Below are 7462 nucleotides of genomic sequence, written 5' to 3' on the forward strand. Positions count from 1 at the left end.
GGGTCCGACCGCATCTGGAAAAGGCGGCGCTGAGGTCCCGCGGGCAGATCGCCTCGCACCTCCCGAGTCCGAACGCGGAGAAGGCAGAGTGGGCGGGGTCTTTGGGGACGGGCCCTCGGGAGGGCCCACTCCCCACCTGCGCCCCACCTGCTCGGAATCTCTCGGCGTCAGTGGGGCGGGATTGGAACTCGGGTCGCCTTCTAGAGACTCTGACTCCCGCCACCTCCCGGGTCGGGGGACAAAACTGCGGGGCAGGTTCTTGTGCGTCTGATTTTCCCTTCTGAACCTTAGTCCCCCTGCCCGTGAGGGGAATGACAGCAATGTCCACCTTCGAGTGTTTGGAGAAGTGGCTGCGGCTGCCAGGGCCCACTGGCGGAGGGAACGTGGCCAGCCTCAGCTGCTCCCCGCCACGGAGTCACCGGAGACCCTAGCAGCACGAAGCTCCTACCTGGCCCGCGCCTCCCTTCTCACAGCCCAGCAGGTTCCCACCCATCCCCTGCCACCGCGCCCTGCAGACCCCGGAGGCTGAATCACAGCTGGCTGCCTGCTTCTGGCTTCCAGGAGGTGGGCCAAAAGCAAGCAGGAGGAGGGAGGAGGAAAGGGGAGAAAGAAGTGGGGGTGGGGAGGAGGGAGGGGAGGAGGGAGGGTTCTGGGAACCTCCATTCTCTCCCTGAATTGGGGTCTGGGGTGAGATTCTGGCTCCAGCTCCAGCGGTGGCCCCTGGGTGGCTTCAGCTCTCACAGGCTCTGTCACACTGCTCCCTTGCCAGACAGCTATCCCAGTCCTCTCCACAGCCATCTCCCACCCCCTGGGAACTCTTCTGGTTCCCTTCCTGCCTTCAGGTCGTTCACTCTTGTCCTCCCAGAATGCAGGGTGTGCCAAGGTCTGCTCCAGCCCCCTGCACTCTTACACCACCGGGTCCAGGGCAGACCTCAGGGGCCAGCCCTCCACTGCCTCACAGTCCCACCGCTTGATAACAAATCTCTTGTATCACCCCTTATGACCTGGAAATGCAAAAGGACATTCATATGCACATAAATTCCAAAGATAATCATTGTGATGCTGGACCTGAAATACCAGAGGGAGCCAATAAGGCCACTGGTGAGACCAATGGACTCCAGTTCAAATCCTCCACCTCCCAGCTGTGTGACCTTGGGCAAGTTGCTTGACCTCTGTGAACCTCAGGTAGCTTACAAGTAAAACGGCTAAAAATGCCACTTTACTGTATAGATTATTTTGAGACTTAAATGAATAACTATTCATAAATCACTTAGAACAGGGTCTGGCCGGTGTTAAACATTAAATGAGTGTTGGTTAAATTAACCCATAGGAAAATAATTTAACAAGTGAATTTCAAAGTAGAGATTCAAAGTTGGATATGGTGGTGCATGCCTGTAATCCCAGATACTAGGGAGGCTGAGGCAGGAGGATTGCAAGTTCAAGACCAGCCTGGACAATTTAGTAAGACACTGTCTTAAAACAAAAATGATGAGCTGGGGTATCGCTCAGTAGTTGAAAGCCCTGGGCTCAATCCCCAGTACTGAAAAAAAAAAAAATCTGAATCTGCTTGTGGAGGACACGACAGAATAGTGAGAAGTTTGTGCCCATAGAACCCAGATGAGTGTGAGAGCCCCGCAGACTCAGGCCATCCAGATCCGTTGGCGGCTCTAGCTCAACAAACGCATTGGAAGCAGGTATGTAATTTTCTGAAATGGTGACAACTTGGTGAGGGTCTGAACATGATAAGGAGCAACCTTAAGTGGCAGCTATATTTCTGGGAAATTCAGTGCATGTTAACAATTGTGTAAACTGCTATCTGTTCCACGCCTGCCAGACCCCGGGGCTCTAGGCAGTGACCAGGGCAAATACATGTTTCCCTCTGTATCACTGTAGGACAGGACACTCAAGTCAAGTGGCAGGTGGGACAGCTCTTCAAGGTGTGCACCGTCCTACAAATCCCAGGACATCCAGTGTCTGGGGCCCCACCCACTAACTTCCAGGGGTGCCCCCACTTGAAATCACCCTCAAATTCCTCAAACAGACCTCCAGCTGCCAGAGGGATTTTGCCAAGGGTCCCAATTCCTGAGTCCACTACCCAGAGTCCTCCATAAGCCAGCTCCCTTTGCCTCCTCACAAACGCAGAACCGTCCCATCGGCACCCCCGGGACCCCCACGTCCACTCTACAGGCTCCTCCTCCCCAATGAACACACGCCCTCTCCAGGTGACTCTGGGGACCGCTCGGAAGCCCCACCCACCACCTGGTGGGATACCTGCCGACCCCAGGCTGATCCTTAAGACTCAGTTCTGGTCCCCACCCCACCCCTTCTGGCCTTCCCTCAAAGACCCCAGCACTGACCCCAGCCCTAGACCCCAGCCCTAGTCACCAGCAAGGTCATCTATACCCATCCTGAGTCAGAATCGCGGAGCCCTTGTCCTGGGGAAGCTCGAGCCTAGCGGAAGCTTCGGACCCAGTCGGGAAGGTGCTGGCGCAGAGCCTGCTGGGACCCGAGGACCGAGAAACCCGCCGCCAGAGGGCAGCATCCAGGGGAGCGAGGACCCCGGAGCGGAGAGGAGGCGGCAGGCACACCTGGCTGACACCCAGGGGCGGGCAAAGGTCCGAGGTGAGACCCCGGGGCTCGGGCAGCTCAGAGTGATTAAGCCGAGGCTGGTGGCCGCAGGGGGCAGTTGGTGCAGAGCTTGTAAGGTACCGGGGAGGCTGTACTTTGTCCTGGGAGGAATGCGGAGCCATGGCAGAGATTAAAGACAGGGAGGGACGTGGCCAGGTCTGCACGTGGCAGAGTTCCCCTGGAGAAGACGTGGAAGATGTGCAGCCCGAGAGCCAGAAGAGAATGGTCCCAGGAAAAGTCTGGATTCGGGTTGGGGTGGGAGCAGGGCGGGAGTTGAGCCGCAGAAACAAGAGAGCTTGGTTTCCTCCGAGGCTGAGAAAGACGGAGAAGGCCCGAGCGCAGCCCGGATCTCAGCCTAGTGGACCGTCAGGGATGCGGGAGGACGCGGCTGGCTGGTTGGCTTGGGGAGGGCCCCCAGGACCTACCCAATCCGCCCCTGGCAAAAGGACCGGCTGCAGGCCCCTTTGGGGACACTAGAGGGAGCTCCAGGACAGATTCAAGCTCCACTCTGCCTCAGTCACCCCGCCACCCCTCCCTGAGGAGAACAAGACCCACCCCCATGCTCAGATACAGGCTCGGGGTCCTGCTGGGGCCTGGTTGACCTCTAGTGGCTTCAAGGTCTCAGGGCCACCTTACCACCTGATATGCATTGGGGAGGGGTCTTGGGGTGTGGACTGGCGGGGCACAGGCAGAGGACTGCAGGTGAGAAGTGCTATAGCTTTTCCCAGGGAGGAGGGCGTGACTCCCTAGGTGACATCACTGTCCGGCAGAGCTGACCCCAGCCAGAACTGCTGCCCCAGCTGGGGAGGAAGGGACAGAATGGGCTCTCAAACTGCAGGAAGGTCAAGGGCCTTCCTGACCCTTCCCGGAAAACCTAGGAGAGAGGAGTCCCCCGTGAGCCACCTCCACACACCGAGGAATGTTCTAGGAATGTTCTAGGTCCTGGTGTGGTGGTGGTTTGGGGAATGGGGCAGTGTGTATAGAGCTGCTGGGTCTGCATGGTGCTCTGTATGTCCTGGAGGTGCTCCAGCTCAGTGGGAGGCTGAGGCCCCTGCCTGTGGAGCTCAGCCTCTCCTCCGTTTCGGGTCAAAGCTGGCCGGAATGGGATTGGGACTTCAGCTGGGGCTGCAGCCAGGGCTGTCTGAGTGCAGGATCATGAATCAGTCTCTCCCTAGGATCAGGGTTCAGGCTGGTGTCCTGCCTAAACTGAGCCTGGCTCCTGGTGAAGGTGCTGCTAAGGTCTCCCTGTGGGAATCGGGTCTTCACTGCTGCAGGAGCGAAGGCACCCACACATCACTCACCCAGCAGGAGGGCCAACAGGCACCAAGGAAGAACCTGCTTCCCCACGGCCGGCTCAGTCCAGAAGGGAAGCAGACATTGAGCAGTGAATTGCAGTGGATCCAGATCCAGCCATGGATGCTCCCCCTCCCCCGCATTCCAGGCAGAGTTTGCATCCCAGGCCAGGAAGCAGGGAGGCAGAGGCTGGCTCAGCATCCAGGAATGGGACATGTACCTGAGCACAGAGCTATAAGGTGGCTCCCAGGCAGCTGGAGAGAAGGGGGACATCTGGAGGTCCCTATGCGTCGGGGAGTGGGGTGAGCCTCGGGAGACCTCCTGCAGGCCAGTGGCAGAGTGGAGCAGTTTGACAGTCCAGCGGAGGAGGGAGGAGTGGCAGGAGACCAATTTTTTGGAAAAGTGATTGAAGTCTCTGCCTGAGTCTAAATGGCACACTCTTAAAATTTTATGAAAACAAAAAATGAGTAACAAATGGAGACTCAGAAATAGGAACCCCTTTCCTATTAAACCAGATGGGAAGAGCAGGCCCAGGCCCAGCTAGGCCAAGAGGACTTGACTAACCTGGAGGGAAACGCTCCAGAAGGCCCACAGCGCTGCTGAAAGCCGACTCCCCAGCTGACCTGAGCACCCCGAATCTGAGGCCCCCTTGGACGCCAGTTCCCATTGCCCCAGAGGAAAACTGAGGCTCAGGGAGTGACAGGAAAGGACCCAGGGTCACATGGCAAAGCTGGAACTGGAAAAAGGAGTCCTGACTGCCCAACGTGGCCTCTGTCTGCACAGTCCCTGCAGGTCCACCGCCACACACTCACCAGACACGCACACAGACGCACGCACGAGCTCGTGGGTACACGCAGCAGACCCCACAGCCCCAGTGCACGTGGTCTGAGCAGAGCAGCCCCAGTCTGTGCCTGCAGTGGGCACTGTGGCACCGGTCAGCAAGAGGGTCCTGCAGCGGGAGCCCAGCCTCGCCTCTGTGGGGGGATCCCAGACCGCCCAGTGCTGCCCCCTGTGCCAGGCCACGGCCACTGGAGCCCAGGAGGAGCCAGGGTTGGTTGGTTCCTAGCGTGCGCCCAGGCAGCTCAGATGGGCCAGCTGCCACTGTCCTCGCTCCCCAGGAGTGTGTGTGTGTGTGTGTGTGTGTGTGTGTGTGTGTGTTTTGCTGAGGAGCAGGGCAGTAGTGTAGGGCCCACATCAAGACAGAAGGCGAGGGTTCCTCGGCTCAGTGGTTCTGGGCGCCCGCCGGCCTCCCGTCCTCTGCTGTCTAATAAGGACCTTTTGTGAATCAGACAAAACAAGACACAGCCTCTGCCCTCTGGAAGTGCAGTCCCGGGTTGAGCTGTCACCGTACACACGTGACTGTGGCTGGGAAGCCTCAGAGAGGCAGCTTCCTTTCTGGCTGTGGGATGGTGACTGATTCATGGCCTTCTCTGAGCCTCAGTTTCCTCATCTGGAAAGAGGGGCCATCCTCTCCCCAACCATGGGTTGGATTTGCTTTTAGGATTACATACGATGCTGGATGTGCAATGTTTGGGGAAGAAAAGGGAACATGTGAGTTAGAGTCAGGCGTCAATGTTCCTGATGCTCGGAGGTCCGTGGTAGAGGGGTGTGGATGAGTTCACAGGCCTAGTCAGAGAGGCCTGGCTGGGTTTAAATTCCTGCTGTGCCAGGCTAGCTGTTGGAGATGGAGCAGGCTATTGAAACTCTCTGGGCCTCTGTCTTCGAGTCTGTAATAGGGACATAATAATAACACACGTTACATGGGATGTGCTGCAGGATAGTGTATGTAAAGCTTTTAACTGGGCCTGCCACAAAGTACATGCTCAGTTTAGTCAGTTCCTACTATTATTTCTAAGTTTTCAGTTATTCATTCAATGAATGCTTACTGAGCATTTACTATGAGCCAGGCACAATTCTAGGCACTCTCCAAATCCTCTCAATCCTTCTAACGACTCTATTATTATCCCCGTTTTACAACCATGTAAACTGAGGCACAGTGAGGTCCAGTCACTTATTCAAGGTCACACAGCTGGTAGGAATTGGAACCTAGGTCTGTTGGCCTCTTTAAATCCAGCTTTGAGTCATGTACTTCCCCTTTATAGTTCAAAGTCCTCCCCTCTCCCCAGCAGCAGCCCCTGTTAAATAAATCATCCAGTAACGGTTTCTAATTCCCAGACTTGGTTGCAAATGAATTATTCACATTGTAAGGCCTGCAAACCGCAAACTGGGCCTCATTACCCAAGAAGGCCGCCTGCCCACAAGATGCCGCTCCCTCCCCTGGGCTCCGGTCCTGGCGGGCCAGTCAGAAGTTGCCAGAGTTGGCGGGCGGGCGCCGGGGCCCAGTGCCTGAGCCCTGCTCCGGGAACTGGGAGGAGGGGTTTCCCTCCCCATTTCCCAGCCTTTGCTTTCTAACAAGCTCCCAGTCTTAGGTTAAGAGAAGACCTGGGTTCTAGTCCCAGCTCTGCCCTGAGCAGCTGCGTGACCTCAAGCAGGTGGCTTACCCTCTCTGAGCCTCCAAGGGAGGCTAAGCTTGCCCTCATTGGGGCACAGGGTCCCACTTGACACATTCTCTTCTATCTGTGGGCTGAGGCTGGTGCCACCTGGCCAGGCCCTGTCCTGGATGCTGAGGACAAACTTCTGTCCAGCATGTGAATGAAACTGTGGCATGAGCCAAGCCCAGGCCCATCCTAGAGGGTGCTGTCTCCAGAGATCCTCTTCAGGGCACAGCTGCTGCGACTGTTGACTGCTGGTTCCTCCTGGGGTTGTGCCCTACTGCCTGGGGCAACCCTTGGCCAGGGACTGACCAGTGTCGGGTGCTACAAACACCTGCCTCCACCGGAACAATTCTGAAGGACCAGCCACTCCCAGGATCCCCACAGGGGCCTCTGTTGCGAGCTCTCGTTGTGGGTCAGCTTCTCCTGCATCTCCCCATTGCCTTCCCGGTGGATCTGCTGCGGGCACAGCCCAGGAAACCTGTGTGCAAGTCTCCGGCTCAGAGGCTGTTTCCAGGAACCACCCTCATCACAGACAGGGCCAGTCCTGGCACTCAATGAGACCCGATCCAAATCACCAGCAGATTCCCAACTCCCAGGCCGACTGAGCCTAGTTTCTGCCCCAGCCAGACTCAGATCCCAGTCCCAGGTTGAGCCCTGACGTCAGTCACAGGCTGAATCCAGATGTTAACTGATCCCTAATCTTATCGCAGACTAAGCCCTGATCTCCATCCCAGGCTGATCTCCAGTCCTGTTCCAAGTTCTGATCCTGATCAGATTGAGCCCAGCATTCACAGAAAGCAGGGGACCTATGGAGACCCATGGAGATGGGACAGAGGGTGGTAAGTGGGAGACAGGAGGAGCCTGGAGTCCAGCTTAGACTGAGAACAGAACCAGACTAACAGCCCGCCAGCCAGAAGACCAGAGGCCTAGAACTTCAGTTCACAGAGAGGCCTTCTCCAAAAACACCCAAACGGGTTTCCTCTTGGTGGAAGAACCAAAATCTGAACCAAGGATGGTAAGAAGGATCCTCAGAGCTGCCATTCTGG

This window comes from Spermophilus citellus, assembly GCF_964194105.1.
Source record: "Spermophilus citellus genome assembly, chromosome: 2".
NCBI classification, from domain to species: domain Eukaryota; kingdom Metazoa; phylum Chordata; class Mammalia; order Rodentia; family Sciuridae; genus Spermophilus; species Spermophilus citellus.